Here is a 14,521-nt window from a genome sequence, read left to right as displayed (position 1 = left end):
ATATATTTTTCTTAAGATCATAAAAATGCGAAAATTCCACGCTGAAACTCCCTTGCGACTAGGACTCAGCACTGAAGAAGAAAAAAAGTACCATATAGTACTCGCATATAAGCCGTATTTGCAACAAAAATATATATATATTTTTTAAGATCATAAAAATGTGAAAATCTACGCTGAAACTCCCTTACGACTAAGACTGGGCACTGAAAAAAAAGTACCGTAAAGTACTCGCATATAAGCCGTATTTGTAACTAAAGAAAATGATGACTGAATCAAGTATACGGCTTATATGCGCACAAGACTTTTTCGCCAGTAGAGGTCGGCAAATTAACATTTACAATTTGTTGGTTATTTTCAGTTTTGCAGTAAGAAAACAACCAATACTGCTTCTTATCATCCCGTCCTATTTTCTTTTGCTGTGTCGCTAATGTTTGTCTTATTTCCAAAATGGATCCAAAATGGAGGTTCTGGAGTCAAGATGGCGAGGAGTAAAAGACATGAATTTAAAGAAAATGGCTAGGGACTGTGCAATTGGCTCCCACTGGCCAGTTAAACGACACGAGGAAGCCGCTTCGGCTCATCCGCACACGACGCGGCGTGGCCGCTAGCGATTTTTTCCGCCGCCACCGTGCCACGCCGGCGTTGGCGACTGGGCCCAGCGCCCCGAATGTGTGTAGTCATGCCAGTCGAAACACAGCCGGCGAGGCCCGATAGTCGGCCGGACCGTCCTCTCGCTCGCTCCAACTTAAGAACCAGAACGCCGCGTGAGCCGCTAGCCCGCGGGGACCACAAAAAAAGGGGAGTTGGCGCTAAAAAATCAAAAATAACAAATAAATAAAAACCTGTACTGACAATGGTGTTCCGCCTGCACGCATGGATTGCATTGTGGATTTTTCATGTCTGGGAGGCGCTTTCAAATGTTTCAAACAGACTTTTGTGTCATCAATTTTCCAAGCCGGGGGGAAAAAAAAGCATCTTTTACTTGTTGTGTTAATGTTTTTCTTTCTCCTTCGACACAAGAAAATCGCAGCCAATCAGGAAGACGGAAAGGTTGCATTGCAAGGAATTATAGCAGCTGACCTAATCCCGCAGGAGTCCTGTTATGTTTGCTGTCTTTTTTGTTTTCTTTCTTCTTTTTCCCTTTAAAAGACATCATTCTACTGTAGTCCAAACAAGCAGGCGGGCTTTAGCGGCGGGGGGAATAAATATAATGGCTTGTTTTTGTTCCGATTGCCTTCTGTTGCTTCTTAGCGGGACTCTTTTAACGTGATCAAAATGTGCAATTGCCTAATGTATCTGGCGTGTCTGTTGGGATCCCCAAAAATGTCAACAAGAGATAAAAAAAAATATAAATATGAAGCTTCAGATTCTACTTTCAGAATGGGTTTAACATGTTTTTGTGTGTATTTGTTGGAGGGGTAGGGAATCCATGGCTCTGGAGGCGTATGTGGCTCTTGCGATGGGAGCTAACTAGTGAGGTCAGATATGGAAACATGTTTTTTCTCTTGAATTTATTGTTGTAATTATTTGTTTCAGATGTAGTCACATTTTTATAAAAAAAATAATTTGGTGTTCAAAAAGACAGGGTCGTCTTATACTCGGGTCGTTACAGTATGTGGCTCTTTTGATGGGTGTGTATGGGTCTCCGCTAACTAGTGAGGTCAAATTGGAAACATGCTTTTTCTCTCGAATTTATTGTTATAATTATTTGTTTCAGATGTGATGTCATTATTACAAAAATTGAATTTGGTGTTCAAAAAATGGGGTCGTCTTATACTCGGGTAATTACAGTATGTGGCTCTTTTGATGGGTGCATATGGGCCTCCGCTAACTAGTGAGGTCAAATTTGGAAACGTGCTTTTTCTCTCGAATTTATTGTTATAATTATTTGTTTCAGATGTAATGTCATTATTATAAAAAATAATTTGGTGTTCAAAAAAGTATTTTTTCCCAAACTAGAGTCTTGAAAAAGACGGGGTCGTCTTATACTCGGGTTATTACAGCATGTGGCTTTTTTGATGGGTGTGTATGGCTATCCGCTAACTAGTGAGGTCAAATATGGAAACATGCTTTTTCTCTTGAATTTATTGTTCTAATATTTAGTTTGTTTCAGATGTACTGTTATTATTATACAAATTGATCCCAGGTGGAGTTTGCATGTTCTCACAGGGATTGCATTTGGGTTTTGTCCGGGTACTCCGGTTTCCTCCCACATCCCAAAAAACATGCATGCTAGGCTAATTGTAAGCTAAATTGCCGCTAGATATGAGTGTGAATGATTGTCCGTCTCTTGGTGCCCTGCGATTGGCTGGCCACCGAGTCAAGGTGTCCCTTACTTAGTTAGCTGGGATAGGCTCCAGCACCCCACGCGACCCATGTGATAAACAGTTCAGAAATTGAATGAATGTTTTTCATTCGACCTTTCTGCATGCATACTTCCATTTATACTTATTGATTAAAAACATTTTTAAAAGAATTCCGGTACTTTTGTACTTTAAAATGGACACATTTTGGCATATTTTGAAGTTCAAAATTCCAAGTAGAGCGCTCAAGGATTAATATTTCAAAATATGAATCGTTTCTCACCCTCTCTATCAAAAAGGTTCCCGACCCCTCACATATAGAATTCCAAAACTTAATTCTATGTTATGATTTCATCCGAGTCACAGAAAACAAAACTGTACCCACAACCGAAGCTATTGAAATTTCAATAAATATACTCGTCTCGTATTTGTAACGCCGGATTGGGCAAATCGGAAAACGAGACCATCATCTCAAGGGTTTTACACTCATAAAAATGTATGTCGGAGCACTAAATAGCAAACACGACGAAAGGTGACCTACCGGCAACATTTCCCGACGAAAGGCGCGTCTCCCCGAAGTTTAGATATGGTTTGTTTACACGGCAGAGCGTGGGCTTTCCGATTAGCGCGGCGCTTCGACGTGAACTTTCGCCCCCCTTCTGGCTGTCTGTGAATGTCAGATGAGAAAGAATATTTTGTCACGTTTGTCAAATCTGCTTTGTCGGCACCGCGGGCCGCAAACGGGGTTTGTGAGACATTTCAGCCAATCGAGCGCTTGTCAGTTTTCTTCTTGACTAAAAAAAAAAAAGAAAGCTCTGGTTGTCTTTATGAATTTACGCAGCGGATCTCGGCACCTTCGCAGATCATTTGATGTCGTAAAAAACAAAGAAAAAGGGCTTAAATCATTAACGGCGCAGCCTGACACGATTACGGCGCTTCGTCTATCGACATGCGAGAGCGTCCCACTTGGGACGTTCAAAAGAGGTCAAATGCTTGTCAACTTAAACATTTTGACCGTATTTTATATATTTGTGGACCATTTCAAATGTGTACGCCGTATAACAACTTTTGTACGGGATTTTTTTGAAGTATTGTATTTACTCGCGTATACATAAGCCGCTTTTTCCGGACTAAAAAATGATGACTGAATCGAGTGTACAGCTTATATGCGCATAAAAACACGACATGCAAAAAACTGCAAATTTACGGCGTCGTGATACGATGACGTCATGACAAAATGGCACCGTTAGGTCGGCGCGTGACGTCATGACGCAAGCGAATGCTAAACAGATAAAATGCTAAAAATATATATATTTTGAGGTCTATGAATGAAATTCAAGAAAAAAAACGTACGTATCTTGCATAAAACGTGAAAAAAACTCACGTTCCCGTCACCTAGTTAAACGTGCTCTGACTGGCCAGATGGGAGTAGCCTTGATTTTGAAATAAAACAAAATTCCACTTTGATTTTTTTCCATTGTATTTCTTGTTCGAAAGTGACAACTATTGGAGTAATATGAACCATGGAAATAATTGAGATATTTTGACATTATAAGCAATATGGCTGCCATAACATCTTAAACTTCTGGTAAGAAAATTGTCATTTCTGTCATTAGAAAGCATCCGGTTCTCATCAAGATAGACTTTCTAATTGAATAATTTGATATTTTGCGTTTACAAAGACAGACATATTAACTTCCTTATGATATTGAGCCTAATCATGAGTCATACAGTATTCATAAATACCACTTGTAATGATTTTTCTTAAGATTTTCCCTTCAAAGTAACACATTTGTAGTCCCTATTAAAACCATGAATATGGAGGTGAAAATTGTGAATCAGGGGGCGGCTTATACGCGAGAAATTGTAAAATTCAAAAATTTCAAGGCAATTTTCAGGGTGTGGCTTATATACGAGTAAATACGGTACTTTTTTACCCATTAAAGCTCAAATCCGGATCGTCACGGTCACTGGTAGCAGACGAAAACGTCTAATGTTGTCAGTTTCTTTGTCCAAACGTAGGCGACAGCGACAAATGTCCCCGTTTAGTGCTATCATGTCAAATCTAGCCCATTTTTATGTCTTCTCTGCCGCCGCGTCTCCCGTTTTTCATCCCCCTCTCGCTCTTCCTGGCCGCTGTTTTGCCGCTGCATTATTTAGACGCCCAAGACAGGAGATTTATTCGCGGTAGACGGCAGATATTAGCCTTAGTCTCCCGAAGACCAGATGGCCGATCAATATTTCTCCAGCCATTAATGGCCTAGCGAAAGAGGGAGATCTGTTATTTAAAAAATGAGGCAGCGATACGATTGCGTATAAAAGTGGCAGACGGGAGAACGCCGCACTCGCGGTCGTATTTTCCCGGCTTTTACCTCGACCGCCGTTACCCGCCGCCTCCTTTTCAAGTTTTTTTTCCATCCTCGGGCTGCCTTGTGAGGCGCACCAGATAAATTTGGGTCCCCTGGTGCGAGTAGCCCGAGAACCCCAACAAGCTAAAAAATTGAACCCTTAAAAGCATCACCTGGGAAGCAAACGCCTGAGGTGTGATTGGTTGGATTGTTAAACAGGGGGGAAACGTTGTGGGATTCCCTGGCCTCCGTCAGAGTGCTAGAAAGCAATCCATCAAGTCCATTTTTACGGGTGTTAGACTCCCAACAGTACGGGAAAAGGTCGGAATCGCAAAAAATGAAGGGTCGGACGAGGCGAAAGCAGGAAGACGATCCGTTTGGACGGAAATTGGAGGCGAGATTTGTGAGGTTTTCATTTACGGTGGTGTCTTTCACTCTCTGATTAGATTGGGAGGGCCTGCGGTGAGCAGTAAATGTGATTAAATCCCGTTTTCTCGCCTAAATGTGAGGACGTACAGATAGATCAGCCTATAATGGAATGGGGTGGTAGCGTTTGTTTTTATGGGTGCAATGTTTCAGCCGTTGAAAGTACCGCTGTCAAGATTTTTTTTTTTACACACTAATGATTGACTCTTGTAAAAATACAAAAAAAATCTGTTATAATACTCACAGATCCGTAACTATTGAAATTGTCCAATAAAATTAGTCATATCTCTATCGTGGAAGGAATGAAAGAATTCACATATAAAGTACACGTCTACTTCAAGTTACGAAAAAAGTTCTAGAACCAATTGCAATAAAAAAAAATGGTTAACTCGTATTTTTTGTGTCTTTCACATCTTTCATTCAAAATTGGGACACTTTGACCAATTTTAAAGGGTTTAGTTGGTAGTTGTGTGAGAACCGTGGAAGGAATGAGAGACTTTACATACAAAGTACACCTCTACTTACGAAGTTTTCAAGTTACGAAAAAAGTTCTGGAACCAATTGCAATAAAATTAGTCATATCTCTACTTACTTTTTTTGGTTAACTTGTATTTTTTGTGTTTCTCACATCTTTCATTCAAAATTGGAAAATTTTGGCCAATTTTAAAGGGTTTAGTTGGTAGTTGTGTGAGGACCGTGGCAGGAATGAGAGAATTTACATATAAAGTACACCTCTACTTACGAAATGTTCAAGTTACGAAGAAAGTTCTAGAACCAATTGCAATAAAATTAGTCATTTCTACTTACATTATTTGGTTTACATTGGTTTACTTACATTTTTTTGTGTTTCTCAAATCTTTCGTACAAAATTGGGACACTTTGAAAATTTTTAAAGGGATTAGTTGGTAATTGTGTGAGGACCATGGAACCAATTAGAGAATTTACATATAAAGTACACCTCTACTTACGAAATTTTCAAGTTATGAAAAAAGTTCTGGAACCAAGTAATTAGAGGCATGACTGTACTTTTGTAACATTTGCCTTTGCATAGTTGTAACTGAAAACAGAGTGACAGAGGCAGAGGGACCAGGATTCAACAAAAAACGCTAGTCGAGACTCGTTGACTTTATCGTGCGACAAGACGGAATACGACATTAAAAGTAGTCAAATTTACGGTCTGTTTACCGGCCGTTTCACTTCCTTTTATGTTCTAAATCCACTCCATTTATCGTTTGATCGCTTGGATAAAAACTATTTTTTGTGGTTAATTTCACAAAGAACAGGACGACGGGTTGAGGCCCAATCACGTCCAATCTTTAGTGAAATACCTCCTGGGGTGATTACCGGACTTCAAAGAATGAAAATCCCACAAACTAAAACACATTTTCTTGTATTAAAAACCCCACTGTTCTCAAAATGTGACTTTTCCCACAATCCTCAGTCAAAAACTGCGATTAAAAAACTCCTCGGCAAACATAATGAGTCTCAAATACAGTTGTAATTGGAAAACCTGAGCATTCATTTCCATACATAATACGCAACCCATATTTATCCAGTTAATTTTTCAACACGCACCCTCGCGAGCCTTTTAGAACTGTAGTGTTATTCTTCCGTAGCCAATTAGAGCTAACGACCCTCTTGAAAGCACGATTCTTGGCCTCTCGAGTCAAGCCTTGAAACAAACCACACTCGTGTATTCAATTCTTAACGAGGCATTTTCTATTCTTCCGGCTTTTGCCACGACCGAGCGCGAATAAAGATGGCGGGCACGGAGCCCACAGTCACATCCGCTAGGTACGCCAACATGGAAAGTGCTAAGGCAAAACCCGAATACAGTGGTACCTCGACATACGATCGTAAAATCCGTTCCGAGACCGAGATCGTATGTCGAGCTTTTCGTAACTCGAGCGAACGTTTCCCATTGAAATGAATTGAAAACAAATTAATTAAATCATGAGTGCCGACTTTCTGTTTTAGGATGAAATTAAAATGAAGAGTACAGATGTATATTACATCTCCTGATTTTCCCCCTTTTAAAACAATCATTGTCATTTTTTCTGTGTTTTTAGTTCAAAAATAATTTTGTAAAATCTAAAAATATATAAAAAAGCTAAAATAAACATTGTTTTTCTATTTTAAAAAAACTGAATATTCAGGGCTTTTGATCCAGTTCTTTAATCCATTTATTTAAAAAAAAGCCATTTGTGGACAATGGATCTTATTTCAAAAGCTATTGTTAGCATAAATCACATGTGTCAAAGTGGCGGCCCGGGGGCCAAATCTGGCCCGCAGCATCATTTTGTGTGGCCCGGGAAAGTCAATCATGAGTGTCGACTTTCTGTTTTAGGATCAAATTAAAATGAAGAGTATAGATGTATATCACATTTCCTGATTTTCCCCCTTTTAAATCAATAATTGTCATTTTTAATCAATTTTTTCGGTGTTTTTAGTTCAAAAATCATTTTGTAAAATCTAAAAATCTATTTTAAAAAAAAGCTAAAATAAACATTGTTTTAGATCTATAAAAAACGGAATATTCAGCGCTTTTAATCCACTTCATAAAAAAAAAAATCTAAATATTATATCTAAAACGGTCCGGCCCACATGAAACCGAGTTGCCGTTAATGCGGCCCGCGAACCAACCCGAGTCTGACACTCTTGCGCTAGTACAATATGGCAAGAACACATTTGTGTACACGCAGTCATCAAAACTTTACTGCACTTTGTCAAAAGTGTCTTCAAAAGTTGACAAGAATGGCTGCCTTACAAGTCAAAGGAACGGATGACTATAATCTAGTTCCTTTTTTAAAATTAGAATTGCCGATGAATAAAAGGAAAATAAATAACCCGATAGCATAATGGGAGCTCTGTTGCCAAGCGACGCATCCGCATCCGTTGCTGTCGAAAACTCGTGGTTGACAAGTAAAAGAATAATTCCCCTTTTCACTCTTCCTCTAAGACACATCATCTATTTTGAGGAAGCTCCCGCAGTTTTGCCGCCCTTGCAGACGGGATGTTAATCGGCGTGCGTGGCTTCGTGTGGCAGATCGCACCCATTAGACAAGCCACGCATTCAAAAAATGAAGAAGAAAAGACCACAAATTAATGTAAGCGTACGGTCATAAAAATTCAAAACGGTCTCACAAGAACACTACATTTTTTCATTAATTTATGCGCAGAAGTTTGAAGTTTCAAATTTGAAAGGAAAAAAATGTCATGATACTTATCGGTAAACACTTTTTTTTGCGTAATAACAGTCATATCGCATTAACCATCAAATATGTATGTGCTAAGAACTATTCTTTGTCTGTACAGTCATACCTTGAGATATAAGCTTAATACGTTCCGGGATGGAGCTCGTATGTCAATTTATTCTTAACTCAAATTAAGGTTTCCCGTAGAAATGAACTAAATACAAATTAATTCGTTCCCACCTTCTGAAAAAAAACACCAAAAAACAAGATATTAAATGAAATAAAATAACAATTATTAAATAAAAATGACAATTATTGATTTAAAAGGGTGAAAATCAGGAAATTTAATATACATCTATATTCTTCATTTTAATTTGATCTTAAAACAGAAAGTCGGCACTCATTATTTACTTTCCGGTCCACACAAAATGATGGAGCGGGCCAGATTTGGCCCCCGGGCCGCCACTTTGACACATTTTCTTAGTAAGGGAAAATCTCTTTTAATCTATTTCAAAAGGAAACCATTTTTTCTTTATGTTCCATATTTAAGTGTTAAACAGAAAATATTTTTATATATTTTTAGATTTTACGAAAATGATTTTTGAACTAAAAACACAAAAAAAATTGTAAATATTGATTTAAAAGGGTGAAAATCAAGAAATTTAATATACATCTAAATCTATCATTTTAATTTGATCCTAAAACAGAAAGTCGGCACTCATTATTTACTTTCCCGGGCCACACAAAATGATGCGGCGGGCCAGATTTGGCCCCCGGGCCGCCACTTTGACACCTGTGGTCTAACGCAAAAAAAAAAACGGAAAAATGCAAGGCTCCGCCCAGTGCTTGTAGGTATTTTTACACGAAGGAGATGCGGCAAGAAAGAAATCTTAAGCAACCTCGTGTCTCATATGCTGGTATCTCAAAATGTGTCTCCTATCTCAAGGCAAAAACTTGCTAGGAATTTAACTCGTATCTCAAATTGCACGCAAGTTGAGACACTCGTATGTCAAGGTATTACAATACAATATCGGCAACAGGAGTCCCGCAAAAAAAGGACAATCAGGTTCCTAAATCCATGACACGAGTCCAATTTGTTAAGGTCCTTGTCACATATTACACAAGTAACAAACTAAAGTCAGCTTGGATCATCCAGTAAAAAAAAATAAAAAAAAGTCCTTTGTTCCTCCGAGCTGTCGGCGTTTGATTAAGTCGTGTCTTTCGGACCCGCTTTTCTCCACGTTCCCTCTTATTCCGTTGTCAAAGGATGAAGCCCGAGTCAATCCTTTCTACTTTGCGGGGATCTCATGGGGATTGAAAGACGATGGAGTGCACGTCTCGCCAACGCCGCCGCCGCCGCCGGAGATCTTACCCCGGCGACGGCGTGTGGCTGAGATGAAATAAAAAGTCCCGCAAATTGTTTTTGGTCTTCTACCCCTAAAAGCGGTGACGTTAAAGAGACGAGAAAAGGATGAAAGGTGTACCCGAAAACTCGGATTCGACGCCATCCGTCTTTTCAAAAGCCGACGCCACGGTTGACCCTCCCCCCGCCGTTCCGCCGTTCCGTGATCATCCGTCACAATAACTGCCGAACGGGAGTCGGTAGAGTGCGGACCTCCGCCGAGGTCGGATGATCAATGAGTCTGGAATTTTATGACCTCGGATTGAAGCGCCATGTCCTGAGCTTTTTGCCCGCCGTTACGCTAACCCGTGTACGGTCGTTTGGTCGCCGGTCTTTTGGTCGCCGTCTTTTGGTCACCGGTCTTTTGGTCGCCGTCTTTTGGTCGCCGGTCTTTTGGTCGCCTGGACCCAAACAACGGGCGCCCAAAAGACCGGCGACCAAAACAAGGTAAAACAAGACGGTCTACGCATGAATAAAAGCCAACAATGGCCATGAGCAGTTTCACTGAGCCGACGTGTGAGTGTAGAAGAGTTTGTATGTACATGCGTTGTCCCTTTAAGAAGCTACGTTAGTCCGTCAGGGTCTTAACAAGTTCTCCAACAAAAAACTATAAAAGTCCGGGAAATTTGGAGCTTTTAGTTCATTTCAATGGGAAACGTTCGCTCGAGTTACGAGAAGATGGACATACGAGCTCAGTCCCGGAACGAATTAAGCTCATATCTCAAGTTACCACTGTACCTGGAGAAAACCCACGCAAGAGCGGCGGGGAGAACACCCAAAACCAGGAGACCAAAAAGTACAAGCTCTACCAAATAATTTCATCCAAGACGGTTGCATTTTATGCGGAATATTTTGCCACAGACAAAGAATATTTCTTACCACCAGGTATAAATACAGAAAATCATTCATACAGCCTGTTTGAATAAGCTCAAACACAAAGAAAAGCCCTGATTTTATGAAACCGCTGGCTTATTGTTACACACTAAGACCAAAAAAACAGTCATATCTCAAATACCCAATTTCTTTACATCTTTTCTCAAGCATAAAATGTACTTCGATCTCTCTTGAGGGCAAAAATGAGCCTATTAAAAGTTACTTGTGTCCTTCAAAATGTATTTTTACTGTTAGCTTTGTGGCTAAGTAGAGTCCAACGATGCTCATAGATCTTGCGGACGGTAAACTCAAAGACTATTTTAACGTGTCTTTGATAAATGCGTGAGTTCAAGACCTGGATTTGAGTGAAATGTGCGGGTACGGGTCCGTTGAGCACCCCTGGAATGTTTGCGCTATGTAAATCAGCCGGCAAGGACGCGTCACCCTATCAGCGGCAAATTAAAAGTTGTTACCGCCGTCGTGGACGGACGTCCGTATATTTTTCCGTGTGACAGTTACGGGCCGGGTGCCAGGGCGTGGAAGGGTAAATAGATTTAAACACCCGCTATCTTGGATTTTTACGCTCTAATTAAATGATTGCATCTTGTCAAAGGCTATTCAATTATCAAGACTAGCGCCGTTCCCTAACTATGGCAATAAAAATCGTTTTGGGGACAGTTGGCCTCTGCATAAATGAAATCGATGACTAAGTTGAAACTATGATTATATACAGTAATACCTCGACATACGAGCAATTTGAGATACGAGTAAAATTTTGGGCAAATATTTATCTTGAGATACAAGACAAATTTTGATATACGAGCATGGTGTAATGCACATGTGTCAAAGTGGGCGGCCCGGGGGCCAAATCTGGCCCACCGCATCATTTTGTGTGGCCCGGGAAAGTAAATCGTGAGTGCCGACTTTCTGTTTTAGGATCAAATAAAAATGAGGAGTATGGATCTATATTAAATTTCTTGATTTTCCCCCTTTTAAATCAATAATTGTCGTTTGTTAATCCATTTTTTCGGTGTTTTTTGTTCAAAAATCATTTTGTAAAATCTAAAAATTGATTTTAAAAAAGCTAAAATAAACATTGTTTTAGATCTATAAAAAACTGAATATTCAGGGCCTTTAATCAAGTTCATTTAATCCATTTATAATAAAAAAAAATCTAAATATTATATCTAAAATGTTCCAGCCCACATGAAATCGAGTTGACGTTAACGCGGCCCGCGAGTCTGACACCCTTGGTGTAATGTCTCTAAGAGCACTGGGCGGAGCGTTGCATTTTTTGTGTATTAAACTTATTTTTGAGTGTCTGCTTTGTAATCCAAGTTCATTTAAATTTGTTTATGTTATGTTACGAGCGCGTTGCCGTGCAGAAAGATAGATTAAACATATTTAAGTACTATTAAAAAAAGTCCAATCCAAAGTCAAGAAGTTAGCATCGGCACATCCCTACAATGCCTTATTTTGAAAGGATTCCTGGCTATATGGAAACCGGCATTTTGTCACCTGTCTGTCAAGTATAAACGTTTCCAGCGCTAACTAAGTTACTGAAATAAACCTGACTTCAAGCCTGAATTCTTTAGAATTATAAGTATCCCCACAGAGCAAATTATTACAAAGACTTAGCGTGTTGCCGTGCGTAATTTTAGTGTACTTGCAGGTAATTCCGGGTCATTTTCGATTGATTTTCAGGGACTTTCCTGGGTGCTTCTTACTCATTTATTGCTTCTAGGTGATTTGGGGGCATTTTCCAGGTGACTTAAAATGACATAACTCAGAAAAATCAGTTTTTCCGGCACCTTTGTCAAAAAAAGGAAAGACTTTAATTCTGTACGTACAGTACGACGGTGCTACAAAGTGCCATTCGGGCAGAACAACCTCACAAGGAGGGGGGGATCGAACCCACTTTGATTTGACGACCCTGATCTGGTACACGTAAATGAATGGCTAAATGGGGACAGGCTGTCAGAAAAAACACAACACTTCCTGTCCTTATTTTTCAAGGATGCAAAGTCGGTCCCTCGCATGGAATTTTAAGGAGTTTCTTTCTGCGCGATTGTGATAAAAACCCTCAAATGTCCTCTGAGCGTAGCATTTGGAGAAACATCTCCAGTGGAGAGCCACAACAAAGAGACACGTTTCTTTTCATAGGAAAAGCCAGCCGGGACGTGGACGCCGGATGAATGCAAAAAAAGGGGAGGAAAGAGAGTCCCTTTCTGTCTCGTTAGCGGAGAGTTAGCAAAGCGCTACGGGTAGCGCTGTCGATACAAGCCGCTCTTTGTTTTGCAGCCGCAACAGTTGGCGCGCTGGTTATTGACTTAGCATTACGCACATTGACTGCCATTCGGGGTAAAAGCATCATTGTCAGATTGTGCTTCCTTATCAGTTTTAACTACCAAAGCTATTATTTGTTTGAACTTTTTTTTCTTAGTAAGGGAAAACATCTAATCATTTTTTTAAATTATATTCAATATTAAAGTGGAAAACCCAAAATATTTTTATATATTTATTTTTAGATTTTACAAAATGCCTTTTGACCAAAAAACACCAAAAGAAAAAAAATGGATAAAAAATTGCAATTATTGATTTAAAAAGGGGAAAATCAGGAAATATAATATACATCTATAATCTTCATTTGAATTTGATCCTAAAACAGAAAGTTGCCACTCATGATTGACTTACTCGGGCCGCACAAAATGATGCGGCGGGCCAGATTTGGCCCCCGGGCCGCCACTTTGACACCTGTGTTTTAGGGTTTGATTTAACCCAAAAAATCAGCCACCTTCCCACTCGACTCGAAGATTACCCGACATATTGCAACCTCAAAAAATATTTAGCTTCCAAACAAAGACGCTAGTTTACAACCGCTACGACAACGTAAATTTAAAGACAAACTACAACCTGAAAATAATTGACAACCCAGATTTAAAAAGGTCCTTACCCTATTTACTCGCATATAAGCCGACCCGCGTATAAGCCACATTCTTAAAATTGCCTTAAAATGTTTGAATTGTAGAATTTCTCGCGTATAAGCCGCCCCCTGATTGGCCATTTTTAGGACCTCAAGGAGTTAAAGCCTCCCCAAAAAGATTTCATCCGAGACTCAAGACACCCATTACATTAAAAAATACACCAAATCAATTCCGAGTCCTTCCATTGGCTCGTTAAATTCCGAATGGGAAAAGTGCGCAAATATGAGGACAAATTGGCTGCTCGCGACGGGACATGTTGGACATATTCACTTAGACGAGGAAGCAATTTGGTCAAGTCCCAAGAGCCGAGTCAGGGAAAAGCGGGTTACAACGTGGGTCCATTTCCCCAATCAGCGACACGGGTTGCCAGGGCACCCCATTAACTTGTGACGGAATGTCATCCCGACAGAGCCAACAACCTCTCGACCGATTCCCCCTACAGCTGTGAGCGTCATCATCAAGTCATGTTTTCCAGATGGCAGCCGTCCACGGCTGAGCAATTGAGCGGGATCGCAATTCCGCCCCCTGGAGAAAATCCGAGTACCTGCACCACGGTGGCATTATTTAAAAATGCGCCGTGTTCTCTCTAGGGTTCAAGTCGGGGGGAATTTCCAGCGTGATGGTATTGCTATCCTTAAGAAAGATCGCTGATGTACCGATACGGCGCTAAAATGCTAATGTTGCGCAAGGGTACTTTTCAGGATGTATTTGAACTGAATGCTTTTATTGTTGTAATACAATTATAATGGGATTCAAAGCTTCACCACAAAGTGCACCAATAACAATAACACAGCGACAAATAAGTCATCAATAAATAAGTACTGTATTTTCTTGCGAATAAGCCACGGCCTTAAAATGATAATGTTGCGCAATGGTACTTTTCAGGATGTAATCGAACTGAATGCTTTTATTGTTGTAATACAATTATAATGGGATCTAAAGCTTCACCACAAAGTGCACCAATAACACACCGACAAATAAATCATCAATA

General features: G+C 39.9%; 1 protein-coding gene across 4 annotated transcripts in view; it reads right to left on the bottom strand.

Moving 5' to 3' along the window:
- The window catches only part of LOC144075333 (uncharacterized), a 123,842-nt gene that overhangs the window by 97,689 nt on the left and 11,632 nt on the right, over positions 1 to 14,521 (bottom strand). The window contains exon 1 of one of the 4 annotated variants that reach the window (XM_077602239.1): positions 2,845 to 2,863. The exons of the other annotated variants lie outside the window; for them this stretch is intronic. The gene's annotated coding sequence lies outside the window, so the exon portion shown is untranslated. Of the gene's footprint in view, positions 1 to 2,844; positions 2,864 to 14,521 lie in introns of those variants that run through there. 4 annotated transcript variants of the gene reach the window in all.

The sequence above is a fragment of the Stigmatopora argus genome, chromosome 6, assembly GCF_051989625.1.
Source record: "Stigmatopora argus isolate UIUO_Sarg chromosome 6, RoL_Sarg_1.0, whole genome shotgun sequence".
NCBI lineage: Eukaryota > Metazoa > Chordata > Actinopteri > Syngnathiformes > Syngnathidae > Stigmatopora > Stigmatopora argus.
Note: the sequence above shows the minus strand (reverse complement) of the source record. Positions and strands in the feature narration are given on the sequence as shown.